A 17,523-nucleotide genomic window follows, 5' to 3' on the forward strand; every position below is an offset into this window, starting at 1 on the left:
CCATAAATTGTTTGCGGACGTAGTGCATTGAGTTTCTCTCAATTAGCCACACCACTGCCGCAGCTTTCTCTTTCGCATTGTAAGTTGGCATACCGCAGCTCAGCACACAACACAGTGCAACGAAGACGTCTAAACAGAAGGGAAGAATAAAAAGTTCGCACCACACAACGAAATTAAACGAGAACAGCAGCTCAGGACTTCGTAGTGTCACCCTCCGATGCTTTCAGAGCGCCCCGAAAGCAGACGAAATGAGCTGAATTGGATAAGCCACTCGGCAGAAGAAGAGATCAAACAATATTCTTATTAAAGTAAAGCCTCTTAGATCAGTTGTTTTGATATTTTTCCGCTCAATTAGCCGAAAATGTTGTAAGCGCTTCAGTTGAAGCAGATTGGATTGGATTGGAAAACATTTAATTCGTCAGAAAAGGCAGAATGCAGACGACCCGTGCTAGGTGGCTATCAGTCCACGGCTGACAGCGACCTGGGTAGCCCATTCAATGCAGACGCAAATGCCGAACGGCATATTCAAAGGGCGGCTGCGTTTTTATGGAGGAAAAACGCTAAGGCGCCCTGTGCTGTGCGATGTCAGTGCACGTTAAAGATCCCCAGGTGGTCGAAATTATTCCGGAGCCCTCCACTACGGCACCTCTTCTTCCTTTCTTCTTTCACTCCCTCCTTTATCCCTTCCCATACGGCGCGGTTCAGGTGTCCAAAGATATATGAGACAGATACTGCGCCATTTCCTTTCCTCAAAAACCAATTATTATTATTATTTTATTCAAAGGGCCTGCGCTACTTGCAACGCTCACCTCGGCGGCCTAGTCGTGACGCTTTCCGCTGCCGAAAACAGATGGCGTCACTGCCGGTTCTCAGCGAAAAAGCGTCGTCTGCGGGTTTTGGCTCGCCGATCTCTCGTAGACGCTTACGTTTCCCATCATGTGCGCCTGAACTAAGTAAGTACTATTGTCAAACTTGCTACGATACAAAAGTTACCATAATACGCAAGCTCTGTGTGCAGTTTCACCGCAAACGAGCCAGCGGTTGAGGCGGGGAAATTTTTGATAGTGTCAGCGATAAAAACGCACAATTGTGTATAAAGAATGTTGAAACGAAATGGAGAAAGCGAACTAGAAAATTGACAAGCAAATACCTGGACAGCAGTAAGGGGGCAAATCAGCAATTATCGGTTAAGAAAAAGGTTAAAGAAACAGGGAGAGCTCTGTGGAAAACAGGGATGCTGACGAAATCGGCACTGGCAACATACCGGACCTTTAAACAGGAAATTCTCAAAGAAAATATCTATGATAATTGTAGGGGAAGCTCTTTGTTGTTTGAGGCCAGGACTGGAGTTTTGCGGACACGTATAGACCTCCTGCATGTTTGTAAACAAACAAGGTAGCGCTGCAGTCGCTACCTTGAACCACTCACAGAGGCTGGGGCACAAATTTCTCCAAGTGTGGATTTTGTGCAAGAAGGATGACGCTGTGATCACTGCGCACTGCACATGTATGGCTGGAGTAGGGGAAGCATGCTCCCATGTTGGAGCCTGTTTGTTTGCAGTTGAGACCGGCATCAAAATGATGAAGTCAAGAAGTTGCACCCAGAAGGATAATATGTGGCTGCCCGCTTATGTCGAAAAAGTACAATATAAGCGACTCAAGGACATATACATCACATCATCTAAAGGGAAAAAGCGGCAGCTTGACAGCAATTCCTTTGAGGCAGGTCCAGTCAAGGAGCGGGCTCATGTCCCGCCACTTTCAGAGCAGGAGCGTACCAAGCTTTACGGCTCAATTCAGGATGCCGGCATTGTTCCTTCAGTTTTTTCAGTCCTCCCCGGATATGGTGGACACTTTCAAAATCCTCTACCGATGCATGATGCCCGTTTGAGAAACCTCTACTCCGAAGAAATGTTGGCGCATGATTTGGATGTTTTGGTTAAGAAATCCAATGATGTCATGCCATCAATAATTATAAGTGAAGAGACCGTAAAGGCCGTTGAATCTTTGACAAAGCAACAGAGCAGCTCGTCTAATTGGTTTTTGTACCGAGCGGGCAGGGTGACTGCTTCTGTAATGAAAAGGGTGTGCCACACAAGCATTGATAACCCTAGCATATCACTGCTAAAACTGATATGCTATCCTGAAAAGCAGTCGCTGAAGACGCCTGCCATCACATGGGGAGTGAAAAATGAGCCCCGTGCCTTCAGGGCATACCAAACCAGTGAAGCCGAGAAGCACGACATGTTCAAGTGCTCCAAGTCGGGGAACTGTCAATGGTGTAGTCCAGCTACGGCGACAACACGGATATTTCTACCAAGTGCAGACACAAATGGCTGTATGTGATGTTCAGTGGTGCGACTTCGTGGTGTGGACACCTAATTTGTTGCACGTGGAGAGAATACAGAAAGACAGGCACTTTTGTGAGGAAATTCTGGCTGCTGGAAGAAAATTCTTCATTCATGCAATCCTGCCCGAGCTTTTCAGCACCTACTTCACCAAGCAGCATGCTGGTCCAGTGGTAAACTCTCCCAGTGATGTCTACTGTTCTTGCCGTGGACCAGAAACTGGAAAGATGGTTGCTTGCGACAACGCATCCTGCCACTACAAATGGTTCCACTTTTCATGCGTGGCACTCAAGCGAGCACCAAAAACTACACTGTGGTTTTGTCCAGAGTGCAAAGGACCCAAAGGCTAAGCAACCTGTAACACAACTTGGACAGCTGCCTCATGTTTCAACCTTGGAAGTGCGTCTTGAGGCTGGAACACACGTGGCCCGTATGGGACACGCTGAAATCTGGCGTTGAGAAATGACAATGCCATCAGCAGATTCTGAGTTTGCTTTATTCAGACATGCAGGAGCAGGACTCACAATCGCTTATCCACTGAGGCCGAAGCCTGCTGTCCAGTGCTTTATTCAGACATGCTGAAGCAGGATTCACAATCACTCATCCACAGAGGCTGAAGCCTGCTGTCCAGTGGCGTCCTTTGGTGCAGCAACAATTGATGCACACAAGTTAGATAGCACACAACACGCAGTTACAATTTTGTCGAGTGGTGCGACTTCATCTCCTGGCCGGCACACAACGTAATCGATTGGCACGACAGACTTCAGAAAAATAAACTTATTCCTAATGAGTCCAATTACTCTTTCCACGTGTATTCGCACGTTTGCGAGCTTTCTTGTGCTCTGCACATCTTCTGCTGGAAGTTGTTTCTTTCCCCTGGTAAACGCTGGCACGTGAAGCTTTGCACAGTAGAAACCAACGCTTTCGCTGATGTTAAAACCCCTGTCTGCGAGTACAACGTCTCCAGGCACCAAGTTGTCCAAAAACCCACAGTGTTCGGTGATATGTTTGTCACTTGCCCTGCCTCCCCAACCATCGGATATATATGTAACAACACCTTGTGGAGCAGTCCCAATCAGGAACTTGGCTGTATTGCTACCTTTATACTGGGACCATGTTTCACATCTTGGAAGATACGATGATGGCCTTTCTATCTTGATTTCGAAGCAATCGATGATGACTGCTACATTCGCACCAAACGAGTCGTAGAATGCCTGTGGCATTGTCTTTTGCAAAGCATCTCGTGTGGGCCAGATTATTTCATCTTTAAGTCTGCAATACGCCACGTGCAGCCATTTGTCGAAAATGCGCGATACTGTAGCCTCTGAAATATTGAACCGAAATGCAAGGTCAGCGTTTTGCAGATTTACATTTAGCTTCATCATGAACAGAACGAATTCTTGAAATTTTGTGAGCTTATTGTTGACATTGTGTGAAATGAAGCTTGCTAGTGCTTCGAACACAGCAAATAAAACAGCAAAGTTTGGCATCCCAGTGTACAGTCGCACCTTTGCTTCACAACTTTTCAGTGAGTCTTCAGTCACCTCGAGCTGCTCTTTCTGCAATGTGTACAGATGTTCATTCAGCACTACAGAATGCTGCTCCAGTGCCTGTATGTCTTGCATGGTCATGTCGGTTTGAACAGCGATTCCTGTATAAAAAAAAAGTTTATAAGCTCGTAAACTAGAGTGGCAGCCAGCGAAGCTGCATGCTGGCTAGGCATCACAAGCACTATGTAAGCGGACCGACGCACCAAAGGCCTTGGAATGCATCGTAAGCAAAAACAAATGACCATGCATTACTATGAAAAAAAAATGCCTACTGACCTGTCTCATTTTCATCGGCGCTGACTTCCTCGGCTTGCGGTGGCTGTGGGGAATCGGGACAGGCAGGCGGCGACGCCTCCGATGCCACTGCTGTCGCTTCAACATCGGCCCGTCGCTTGTGAGCGAGTCTTTTTGCTCTGCGATCGTGCCGCGCGGAATCAGCATGCCTGGTCCCGTGGCCGAGACTGAGAGACGGGGCCCAGTCTGGATTTGTCTCGTCGAACAGGTTGGACGGTTCTCCAGCGGACGCAAAGCTGTTTTCAAAGCGTTCCACGTAGTCGTGTTGGCTTTTTTTCTATAAAACGGAGATACATACAGTGGGCTCACCTTTTATGAAATGCACACCGCAGACGCGCACATTGGGGCTTTCGTGGTTGAAATTAGCACGTTTTATGCGTGCTAACCACAAGCTGCGGCGCTTCGCACTCAGAGTCTTGGTTCGCTCGCACTGGTTTTCGATCACTTTCGGCAGAGAGAAAAACCTCGCGCTAGTTGGCCTTTTCTTTCTCCCTGTAACGTCGCTGCGATTGGAGCAGCCCACAACGGCGCAGTTGACCATGCTGAGACTGCAACGCTTACGCACACGCGGAAAACAACACGAGCTGGCACTACCGCGACCACTCCAGTGCGCACGGAGCGGCGGTGGGTCATGAATATGGCGGCCGCGTATCCCAGCATTCCTGTTGATGACGTCGGTGCAAGCCATGTATAAAGGCCCTTCTCGGGGCCGCCTCAGTGTTTCCTGGCAGATCACACGCTTTCCACTCTGTGCACGTGTTCTCCTCATTTCCAATTAAGTAGGTCCTTCAAACCCTGCAGAAGGCTTGAATTAGGAACTGCTAATATCAAGATGGTACTTGAGAAACAATAGCGGCAACAATAACAAAGATGAAGAGGGGCTGGGGTTACACGCAAATAAAAAAGGTTGGAGGTACCCAGATAAGCTGAAATGGTTTTGGGCGGGAGTCCTAGTTATTCTATATCAGACTCAAATAATGCATATTCAGCGTTTATCAAGGTTTTTGTAGAAATATATAAAGCGCATTAAGCAGTCTAAACGAATAATAGAACCATGGATCCGGCCAGAGCTCAGAAGAATGAAAAAGAGCAAAAACAAGTACCATGCCTTTTTAAATAATTGCTCTCTAGAATCTCTTATTAAAAAAACAAGAAATAATCTAAATACTGAGCTTAAGCGTGCTAAGATTGTGCATCATCAAAAACTGTTCTCTGATGTTAGAATAAAAAAATTCAGACACTGTGTGGAAAGTTGTAGATAACTTGTTACGTCGCAATACGAAAAATGCGCCAGCTCAACGAATAATCTATAAGGGCTCTGAATTATCCGGTCAGGCTCTTGCTGGCCATTTAAACAGCAATTTTTTAACTACCCATTTACCTATGATGCATCTACTTGAAGTTCCTTCATCTTTTAGCCCTTTCGAAAGCCTTTTCCTTGAGCCCACCAATGAGACCTTTATGGATTTGAATAATAGCAAAGCCTTAGATGTTGACAATATTCAGATAAAACCAGTCAAATATGTACTATCATACATTGCACTCGTGCTTGCATACATCTTCAATTTGTTAATTGAAACGGGAGTTTACCCGGAAGAAATGAAGAAAGCAAGAGTGACAGTTGTGTTTAAAGGGGGAGATAAAGATGTGTCCAATTATAGACCAATATCTGTGATTCCAGTCTTTTCAAAGGGCTTGGAAAAAGTAATCTTTTCCCGTGTAGTGAACTTTTTTAATGCAAAACAAATCCTGTCTGATGCTCAATTTGGCTTCCGAAGGGGAAAGTCGACGGAAACGGCTTTGTTATCACTTAAGGAATGTATCCTGCAAAACACTTAAGCAGGTATTCTTACTTGCGGACTCTTCATTGATTTTAGTAAGGCTTTCGATTCCCTAAACCATAAAATTTTAACTCATAAACTTTCTCAAAACGGAGTTCGTGGAACACCTTTAGACCTCATGAAATCATACCTGCAAAATCGAAAACAATCTGTCTATATCCACAACCATCAGTCTTCTTTTCTGGCGGTACGAAATGGCGTGCCTCAAGGCAGCATTCTGGGCCCGATGCTTTTTAACATCTATATAAATGGCATTGTGCATATTTATGACAAAGCGAAATTTATTATATACGCCGATGATAGCAGTATACTTATCTCTGGTCACGGCATAAACAAGTTAATTGAAGAACGCAACGTAATCCTTACGAAACTAGAGAACCGGTCCTCTTCTAATTGCCTCCAAATAAACCCTACAAAGACTAAGGTAATAATTTTCCGTGCAAGGAACAAGCCAGTCGAACTACAACGCGCTCCTAAATACGCAGGTCAAGAAATTCAAATTGTAAACAGCCACAAAATCCTTGAAGTTACTTTCTCGTCGCATCTCAGGTGGGATCGACATGTGGAGAATATTTGCAAAAAGCTCTCTTCAGTAGCAGGTGTTCTAACACGATGTCGGTGGCTCCTTCCCACTCACGTGAAAATTCAAATTTTTCATGCTCTTTTCGGTTCCGTAACTCTGTTTGGGCAACCACAACAAAAACAAATGTGATAAAAATACAGGTTCTGCAGAAGAAAATGATCCGCTACATTGCAAACCTTCCTTATCTGTCTCTCCAACGCAAACTGCTTTTAGAAATTATAACACAATTCGTTTTGAACATATATATGTTTTTCGCAATTTGAGGTTCTTTTACCATTCTTCTCCTGCTTATAGAGATTTCTTAATACGTACTACACATTTAAGGACCGCTTCGAATCGACTCTACACCTGAAATACCGATTCTGGTATATTCCATATTTTCGAATTAATTATAAACTACAAACGCTTGAACACAATTTACCGACCACTCTTAATAAGTACAAAGTTTTGCATAGTGTTAAACCAAGCGAGTTAAAAATGTATTTTGTTAATATATAGCCAGGTTGCATTTTATGTTCCTCTGTTGTCTGCCGGTGTCATGTATGCCTATTGAGTGTTTCTTTTCTCTTTATTTTTCTCGGGTCTTCTCTTTATTTTCATGCGTCTGTAAACTATTGTTAGTGAACATACATGCTCATTGTTTTCATTGAATTTAATCTATATGTCACTTGCTTCGTTGTTTTTGTGTTTGTTCTAACACACACACACACACACACACACACACACACATATATATATATATATATATATATATATATATATATATATATATATATATATATATATATATATATATATATATATATATATATATATATATATATATAGAGAGAGAGAGAGAGAGAGAGAGAAGTGGGCACTTCTACAGCGACACATTTATTTATCAACGTTTCGACCGCGGTGCGGTCTTCTTCAGGACTGTAGTGGTCCCGCGTCAAATGAACGTTTTAAGTTTGTGAGCTGCAGAGGAGGGCAAAAGGAGTGTAACAAGCAAATAGCAACAACAGTTCAAAAAATTCAGCAAAAAAGTAAAAAAATAAAGATAGGGGTGTAGGGAGCAGACAGGGACAAGATTGGGGGAGGAAGCAAAAAATAGAAAGAAAAGAAAAAAAGGGGGGACTATTATAGTAAGGAAGGACGGGGTAAAAAAAGGAGATGGCGAAACGAGAGAAAGGGAGAGGAAGACGGTGCGGGGGACATGGGCAGCGCGGCAACCACAGGCGTACGAAAGCAAAACGTGCAAACAAGACACAAACAAAATGCACAAACACAAAGATGGGCGCCGCTGCAGATGCGTGGCCAAAGAGGCGCCACTGCGCAAATGACACTGGCAGCGACGAACAGGCCAAACCAGGCGCCTTTTTGGGGGGTCTCACTAATTTTCGGTGAGCCGAGGGCTAGAACGTTAAGGAAGGAGTGGGCTACGCTAACGAGCAGATGTGTAAGAACTTGCTCACGGGGTCTGGGTTTCACTGAACGGTGCACGCCTCTCCCTGGGCGGGTCGTTGAACCGACTTCGTCAGGAATACTTGGTTGTAGTGGAGGAGGGCTGGGCTAGCTGTGTACAAAGATTTCAAATTGTCGGAAAAAAGTAAGGAACGAACGTCAAAGCTTATCAATACTGCACGAGGCAGGATAGTGTAAGTAAGGAGGGGTATGACTGCCTGGGATATACACTTGGAGTTATATCTGAGTTATATCTGAGGGTATATCTGAGTTAGCCAATTAACGAGAGGTGCAGTAATATTTTGTTTGGAGGTCGTGAATAAAAGAAAGGATACCAGGCTTTTCGTTAAGACATTCTTGAATAGTATTAAACTTGTGGATAAAATAGAATTCACGTTGTTCACGTTCTCGCCTGTTTTTGAAGCCCCCTTGAATAATTGTTACTTTTAGTTGATCAAATGGGTGTCCTTCTGAGTTTACATGCTTGGATAGGGGAAGATTGGGGGGAGACTTGGTGTGTGCTCGGTGGTTGTTAAATCGAATGCGCAATGCAGTGTTTGTCTCTCCTATGTATTGCTGGTTACACACAGTGCATTCAAGAAGGTAAATAATGTTTGATGAGTCGCAGTCGAACTTGCCGTTGATTGAATCCTGGAAAACTGACCTCGTACTAGTTGCGGAACACGTAGTCTGCATGTGCTTTCAAACTTTGCAGCGACCCTTACCACAGGGCTGGCATCCATATTTTGGGGTTTTGTGTTCCTTGGAGTGGACTAGATGGTTCTGAATGTTTTTGGCACGCCTGTAAATCGTGCGGGGTGCGCATGTAAATATTTTCGATAGTCGTTGACTTTGCTGGAGAATATTAAAGTGCTTATTAAGAATTCTGTGTATGCTCGGTGCGTTACTGTTAAATGTGAGAATAAGGTTTGTAGTGTAATCATTTCGGTTATCTCTTCGGTGCCCCTGGAGTATTTGACTTCGGTTCAGATTTGAAGCTCTGCTTATGGCGTCATCAATAAGAGAATGTGGATAGCGCTATGTTAAGAGCACGTAAACATTTTTTAATGCTTTTTTATACGTATATGTAAACATTTTTTTGCTTGAAGTGCGTTTGTCGTGTACTGCCATTTCAGAGGCGCTTGGGCCCAGTCAAGCTGCTTTTTAGCAGCTTTTAGCCCTTGCATCTCTGTAGTATGTAACTTGCATTTTGTAAAAATGAAATGAAATTGCTTTTGGAAGAGAAAGACAAGGTTTCATTTGGCAGTGTAACCTTGCGCCTCTAGAATGAACACAGAACGTTGCCTCACACTGCTTGGGCCTGTCGTTTGACCCCTCGTTGACCGCACGCAAAAAAAAGGACCTCTCTAGGAAACTATTTGCGGGATCTGTCCTCTGCTTCAGGAGGGGAGGGGGAGGGGAAGGGGGGTTGATGGCCTCCCCTTTGTCGGGTTCGCCGCGATACGCGACGCACGACGGACAAGACGACGAAAGGAAGCGGGCAAAGCTGCCTTTCCGAAATTAACCGTGACTTGCAGGTGCCTATAGCTGTGTTTGGATTCCAGAGAAGTAGCACCCGACCTCTGAATCCTCTTCGCCCATTTCCACGGGGCTCCGCGTGCCATGTCGCCATGTGCGGTGAAAAGAGCAGTGTGCAGAGTTTAAATGAAACAAGTATGAAGCTATACAATGAAGCCAATTACAGACAGCTAGAGGAATTTCAAGAGCATGCTGTGTGATGCTAGTTATCTCAGTGAAAACTAATGCAGCCAACTATTATTTCGTATTTTTTTTTTACCCAACAGACATGAAAGGTCTGAAGATGAATTAGTACCAAACACATCGGGGCATCAGTTGTGATGCATGAAAAAAGTTGTACCAACATATAGATGCCCATGTCGTGATAATCAGGAATACTGAAGAATTAAGGAAAATTAAAACATTCTTTTTTGTTCGGGCTCACACACCTGCTACAAACATCTTTATAAGTAGCAATTTAAAGGACTCTGTAGGAAGCTTTTTGGGTAAAAAGTACAGTAAGGCAGAAAGGAATCTTTAGGAAATGCACTATGTCGAAATAGCCATACCAATTCCATCTCATCGTTCGATAAATGTAACAAATACCGTGCAAAGAAGCTTGCTGCATAGTATAGTTGCAAGTTACTGGTTGCAGACCGCTCTGCAGTCACTGGACTGTGATTGTGTATGTACTGCATGACAGCGCGTGGATAGCAAAGCAGTTAACCAACAAAGAGATGCTTGTTCATATCGTTTACCACACATATAAACATCAATGAAACAGGATGTTATGTGTAACTTTTTGACATGTTCCTTTTTGGCAGCCTCTAAAAAAGTTTCCGCCTAAATGAGCTGTCTTGTTTTGCAACAATATAACCACGGGACTGCTGTAAATTGCCACATTTTCAGATTGTATGAAAATCATTGCATGTGAGTGGTCACAATCCTGTCCTGTTTCTTGAAGGTCCCGTTGCTTTGTTGACAATGCTTGGACAACCATGGCCAGCTTTCCGCATTCATGTGCACATGGTATGCCCATTACGTGCATGCCTTTCCACCTAGTAATGGCTTACATTGCAAACAGACAAAAAAACACATATAGCACAAGTACAGATAGTGTTTGTAGTCCACACTCTTCTTCTTCACCTCAGTAAATATGGCACATACCAACGCGGGGGGATTGGCCAAGGTACAGTGGAGATTTGCCAATGAAGTATTTGCACGGGGGAAAAAAAAGACGTGAGGCGGCGGCGTAGAAGACAATCAAGATAAAGATAGGAAAATTCAATTAAATTTAAGAAATATGGATCACCAGAAATAGAACCAAGCATTTCGGACATTTCGGACAATGAACTGTGCGGCAGTTTCAGTTTATCTTCTCTTATTTTCAAATTCAATTCTCTTACTTTCAGTTTCTCTTCTTCAGAGTTTCAGTTTCAGTCACATGCATGTTGCTTGACACCGCGTATACGTGACGCAGGAAAAGTAGAGGGGGGGGGGGGGGGGGGGGTCGGAGGAAATTTGGCGTCAGCATGACATCGCTCGCTCCGGTGTGTCGTTCGATCTTTCATCTACAATACAACAACGTGCCGACGAGGTAAACCTTTACTATGAGTTTCACGGGATCTTACGCCCCCTCGTACATTCCTGAAAACCCCGGATCAGCCACCAATACCATGGAACCAGTGGAAGGCACTGTTTTCTACCTACTTAGAGGCGTCTGGCGCCTGACTTTCCTGCATCCCGGCGCAAAGCTATAGATGCTTCTGCATTCGCGCGGCGTCGGAGGTCAGCGTCGTTCCGGAACGCCTCCCGCCACGAACGCAGTTTTAAAACGAAGGAGACCTCAATTAAGTGAAGTTACGAAACGCGAAGATGCGTCGAAGGTGCCTCCGCCCGCCTTCCGTCGCGGAGACAAAAAGAGGGCTCCCTCCTAAAAACTAAGAGAGAGGGGAGAGTAACAAAAAGAAAATGGGGAACGAAGGCGCGAAATCGCCCAAGTGTGCGTTATTGCAAAGGGTTACTGCCCTATATGGAGCATCACGCTCTATTATCTCCAAAGCAGGAAAAAAGAAATAAATAAAATATATAAAAATTATAAAAAGTTGAGGGGGGAACAGGCAATATGCTTTGCTCTCAGAACTGTTTTCTCTGGTCATGAGCAAGAAAGAATGGCAGGGGGAGGAGAAGGGCGGCATGTGGAAGCAAGCACGCAAATTGGCATGACCTCAGGCGATGCAGTCGGGGTGCTGTGAATTTCAGTAGGGCTAGGACTATGATCTCTGAAGTGGGGAGAGAGTACCAGGGTTTTCATTTATACCGGCCTGCACAGTATTAAACTGATATATAAAGTATGACTCTCGTTGCTCACGCTCACGGGTATTTTGGAAGCCGCTCTGTAGCAGCGTAACATTTAGTTTGTGAAACTCGTGACCTTCCTGGGAAAGATGTTTCGACAGGGGGAGGAGAGAAAGAGATCTGGTGTGCGCGCGGTGGTTGTTGAATCTACTTCGGAAGGAATTCTCTGTTTGGCCAATGTATTGCATCTGACAATCGCCACACTCGAGCATGCATACTACGTTACTACTGTCACAGTTCGAGTTTCCACGGATGGAGTGTTTGAAGTTGGAGTGTGTGCTTTGAGCTAGTGTTGTTTTCCGCACGTCCTGGCAAACTTGACAGCGATTCTTCCTGCAAGGTAGGCAAACTACAGGCTTTTACTTATTGGCAGTAAAGTGAACTACATAATTCTGCATGTTTTTTGGTAGTCTGTAGGTAACCTGTAGAACTGTTGGAAAAATTTTTGACAGTCGATCGTTTTGTTCGATTATGTTGAAAGGATTTTTTTAGAGTTTTGTTGACATTAAGAAGGTTGTTTGCGAAGGTTAAGACGAGATTAGAGTGGTGTTCATTTGCGGTTGCTGATGGGGGATCCCCAAACATTTCATTACGGTCTGTTGCTTCCGCTTTCGTAACGGCATCATCAATAATGGAGGCCGGATAGCATTGGTCCCTCAGAACCTGCCGCATACGGCTAGAATTTTCTTCGAAGTCTTCTGGTCGTGAGCAGATCCGTTTGAATCTGATGGCTTGGGAATATGGAATTGAAGTTTTGCAATGGCGTGGGTGGCAGCTCTTCTAATGAAGGTACTGTTGCCTATCCGTGGGCTTTCTATAGACACTGGTGATTAAGGTACCCTTCTCCATTCGAATTGAGACGTCCAAGAAATTAATTTGACTGGTGGAGTAAGGGTGTGTGAAACAGATGTTTGGATGTACGTTGTTAAATGCTGAAATAAACTGGATGAATTGGTCCTCTGTTTTCGTCCATACCATGAATATGTTGTCTAGGAAGCGTTTGTAAAAAGCCGTTTTTGTTGGGTATGAGCGGATAAACTCCGATTCAATGCTATGCATATATATGTGGGCATAGTTTGGCGCCATTTTCGTTCCCATAGCGGTACCACTCGTTTGTAGGTAAAAGGAGTTGTTGAATTAAAAAAAGTGGAGCTTGAGGACCAGATCAGTAAGTGCAGCGATGGTACTTTGGCTAGGAGCATCAGCGTTTTTGTGTTTTCCATAGGATGCGACCAGAGCTCGGATGCCATCATCATGCGGTATGTTTGTGTACAGAGACACTACATCAAGGGTAACTAAATATATGTATGCAAAGTTGAGAGACGCTTCATTTAGACAGATTTATTTTCAGTCGACGTTTCGGACAGAGCATGTCCTTTCTCAAGACTGAAGTTACAGCGATCTTCCTCCCGTTCTTGAGGAGTTGTAATTGGCACACATGTCCGCCACATGAAAATAGCAACAAGCAATCGGGTGCCGGAAAGAAGATGGACAGAAAAGAAAAATACTAGAAAAGGGAGAATGAGTAATAAATAGAAAAATAAAACGCGCTGTCGCACCCTGTCCACCGAAAAGCCGCTGGGAGGGGAGAATGGTCGCCCCTCAAGGCAGAGCGGCGGCGAGTACAGAAACAGACGGTGGCGGATTCGCGGAGATGCGTGTACTCGCGTGCCCCTGGCCAAAACGAGTAAAAAAAAAACAGAATAAAGCGCAGACATGGCAGGACACTTCCCTGGAGCCTCTTCGGCAGGAATAGTCAATGCGGAATCAGCGGCGCAGTTAGCTTAAGTAAAGACACTGTAGACTTAAGTAGAGGCACTGTGCATGCAAACACAAACACACAAAATAAAAATAAAAAAGGCGACAAAACATCCGAGTTCGGGAAAGAGTCGTTGGGGGGGGGGGGTAAGGCGGGGTGTAAACGTGAATGGCGGGAGCATTTAGGCAAGGGTTCTTCAACTGCACCCCGCTCGGCAAAGTGGTCGAACTGGGTGGGGTGGAGGTAAAGATGCGCTTCTCTATCCCGCGCACGCTGTCACAAACGTGGGGAATTCCGAGAAAACTCTAGAGAAAATGTGTCTGTCTTCAACCAAACATGACGTCATTAAAAGTCACGTGACCATGACGTTACAGGCGTGACGTCACTTTTTCTTGGGCCAATCAGCGTTTCCAGCCTACCGACCCGCAATCGCTTGTTCCAATACTCCCAAGTAGACGGCTACTTAGACGTCTAGCCGGACAGCCGCCATCTTGGGACGCGTTCCATTTCTCGGCGAAGCACTCTCATAAGACTGCTTCGCCGAAGTCCACATCGATGCAGGCTAACTTGCTGTCTAAAGATGGCGGAGCTGATGTACGCGGATGAGCGAGTCGTGCTCTTGCGGGCGTCGGACTGTACACGGAGTATAGGAAAGGAAAAATGTGAGTCATTCTATTATGTTATTTGGTACGCAAACTAGTGGCTAATTAATCTTCGTGGACGTGCGATTCCTAGAAGTGAATCACGCAGGAGAAAATCGTGCAGTTGAGAGCTTTGCTACAGCAGCGGACGCTGTAGGTCTGTTTACGTGATCCGGACGATGCCGGATCTTAATTAGCACCTTGATTTTAGAGAATACTCGTCGCTGTCGTTGGTTTCCTCGACGGGCGTTAAGACGGCTGGCGTGACGATTAACAAATGTGTTCTTCTGTTGCTGTATTAGTTGCATCAACTCTTTCGCGTGCATTCTTTTTTATCTCTACATTCTTAGAACAAATACACCGGCATGTTGCGAATTGATTTTAGTCTTTGCAGGATTAAAGATCGCTGCTGTATTTAGGTCTCTCGCTGTCTCCGAGTGCCACGTAGGGCAGACAGGTTTAATGTCACGTATGTGTTTTCCTGTTGCAGTGTATATTAGCCGTATCGCATTTCGCGCATATTGATTACAGTCTTTCGTATTCTTTCTTATGTTTACAGGACCGTCTGAACGAGCACGTTCGAGGAGCATATACAGTTGAGCATCAATAATAAAAGAATAATCGCATATCTCTTTAGCGTCGTCTTCGGAGAGCGGCCCCGTCTGCTACAAGTAGACTGACCGATAGGCACATCCACCAGTCCGGTTTACGCGCAAAGTCATTGCAGAAGAAATGTGTAAACTTGTTGAAAACACGTTTTTAATTATCGTTATTGCTCACTTTGTGAAAAATAGTAGTACAACTGTTCATAAGCTTTAGTGACATTATTATGCCGCAAGGCGGCGTGAGCAGTAGAGAAGTTCCAATACATGGACATGTAGACTGCTTCCTAGACGTCACACGAGACGTCTTTTAGACGTTCCAATACTCTGCGTTCCAATACTGCGTTCCAAGGCTGCGTTCCAATACTCTAGACGTCTAACAAGACGTCTAGTGTGACGTCTAGGAAGCAGTCTACATGTCCATGTATTGGAACTTGTCTACTGCTCACGCCGCCTCGCGGCATAATAATGTAACTAAAGCTTATGAACAGTTGTACTACTATTTTTCACAAAGTGAGCAATAACGATAATTAAAAACGTGTTTTCAACAAGTTTACACATTTCTTCTGCAATGACTTTGCGCGTAAACCGGACTGGTGGATGTGCCTATCCGTCAGTCTACTTGTAGCAGACGGGACCGCTCTCCGAAGACGACGCTAAAGAGATATGCGATTATTCTTTTATTATTGATGCTCAACTGTACATGCTCCTCGAACGTGCTCGTTCAGATGGTCCTGTAAACATAAGAAAGAATACGAAAGACTGTAATCAATATGCGCGAAATGCGATACGGCTAATATACACTGCAAAAGGAAAACACATACGTGACATTAAACCTGCTGTCTGCCCTAAGTGGCACTCGGAGACAGCGAGAGACCTAAATACAGCAGCGATCTTTAATCCTGCAAAGACTAAAATCAATTCGCAACATGCCGGTGTATTTGTTCTGAGAGTGTAGAGATAAAAAAGAATGCACGCGAAAGAGTTGATGCAACTAATACAGCAACAGAAGAACACATTTGTTAACCGTGATAGATAGACACTTTGTGCATTGCGTGCGGAGAGGAGGCGGAAACGGCTGAACATTTGATACTTTCCTGTAAAGGGCTTCACCCTACCCTACAGTGGAAATCATCGGGGCTGACTTTCCCAAGGCATTTGGGTTTAGGGATAGTGAAGGGAAAGTGGATTTTAAGAGGTTAGAAGTAACCAAGCGAAGGTTATACGATTGGTGGCTAAAAGCAATAGAGGAGTAAAATTTCACAAGGCATGGCTAGGTGGCTTGAGCCACCGCCCGATTTAAAGGGTTCAGCCATATCCATCCATCCACCCATCCATCCAGGGTATAAAATCATGTTGCTGGCGATGCGGCTTCGGAAAGTGTCAGCCTGCCGGATGTGACGTCTAAATTTTGGGCGCAGGCCTGAAAGTTGTTCAGGGCATAGAGTTATGGCCCCGCCGCGGTGGCTCAGTGGTTAGGGCGCTCGACTACTGATCCGGAGTTCCCGGGTTCGAACCCGACCGCGGCGGCTGCGTCTTTATGGAGGCAAAACGCTAAGGCGCCCGTGTACTCTGCGATGTCAATGCCCGTTAAAGATCCCCAGGTGGTCGAAATTATTCCGGAGCCCTCCACTACGGCACCTCTTCCTTTCTTCTTTCACTCCCTCCTTTATTCCTTCCCTTACGGCGCGGTTCAGGTGTCCAACGATATATGAGACAGATACTGCTCCATTTCCTTTCCTCCAAAACCAATTATTATTATTATTAGAGTCATGGTGTCTTCGACTGGTCGCTCCCGCGATCCGGTTAGGATCTGGCAGAGTGGGAGCCGCTCTCGCTCCGAGCGCATAGCGAGACTAGTCAAGCTGAATGGTCAGCGAGTTTTTAGAGCGGAAACGCAGGAGGCAGAAGGGGGACGTAACTTCCGGAACCACTACGCGGCACCGCTGCTGTCAACAGTAGGCGCACGTAAGGTAAGGGGTAATGCAAATAGAGCCAGGAGTCCACGCGTCACTTCAGCAATGCATCTTTGGAAAGTCTGAAATGCGTTGCGTAGCCCAAAGGGCATACGTACGTATGCAAACTGGCCGAATGGTGTAGTGATCGCCATCTTGGGGATATTGGCAGGCTCAACGGGGATTTAATGATAAGCCTTGACAAGGTCCACTTTACTAAAGATCTTGCATCCTTCCAGATGTCCAGTGAAGTGTTGGTTGTGTGGAAGGGGATAGCTGTCGTGGACCGTGTGAGCGTTGAGAGCCCGGTAGTCGCCGCACGGATGCAATACCACCTAGTCTAGGTGGTATTGACGGATGTCAGTCACCCAGTTATTTCTTGGGCACCAGGTGGAGTGGCGAGGCCCAAGTGCTGGACGAAGGGCGAATAATATCCAGCTAGACCAGAGGTTGTCGAATTCTCGTTTAGCAATCGCCAGACGCTCATCGAAGAGGCGTTGCGGACGAGCTGCGACGGGTGAACCACGCGTGTCGATGTGATGGGTTATACTGTGCTCGGGTGGCTGATGGAGATTACAAGGCCTTGTGACCTCTGGAAAGTCTGCGAGGATTTGCGCGGGATCACTCTG

The sequence above is a fragment of the Amblyomma americanum genome, chromosome 3 (assembly GCF_052857255.1).
Source record: "Amblyomma americanum isolate KBUSLIRL-KWMA chromosome 3, ASM5285725v1, whole genome shotgun sequence".
Lineage (NCBI taxonomy): Eukaryota > Metazoa > Arthropoda > Arachnida > Ixodida > Ixodidae > Amblyomma > Amblyomma americanum.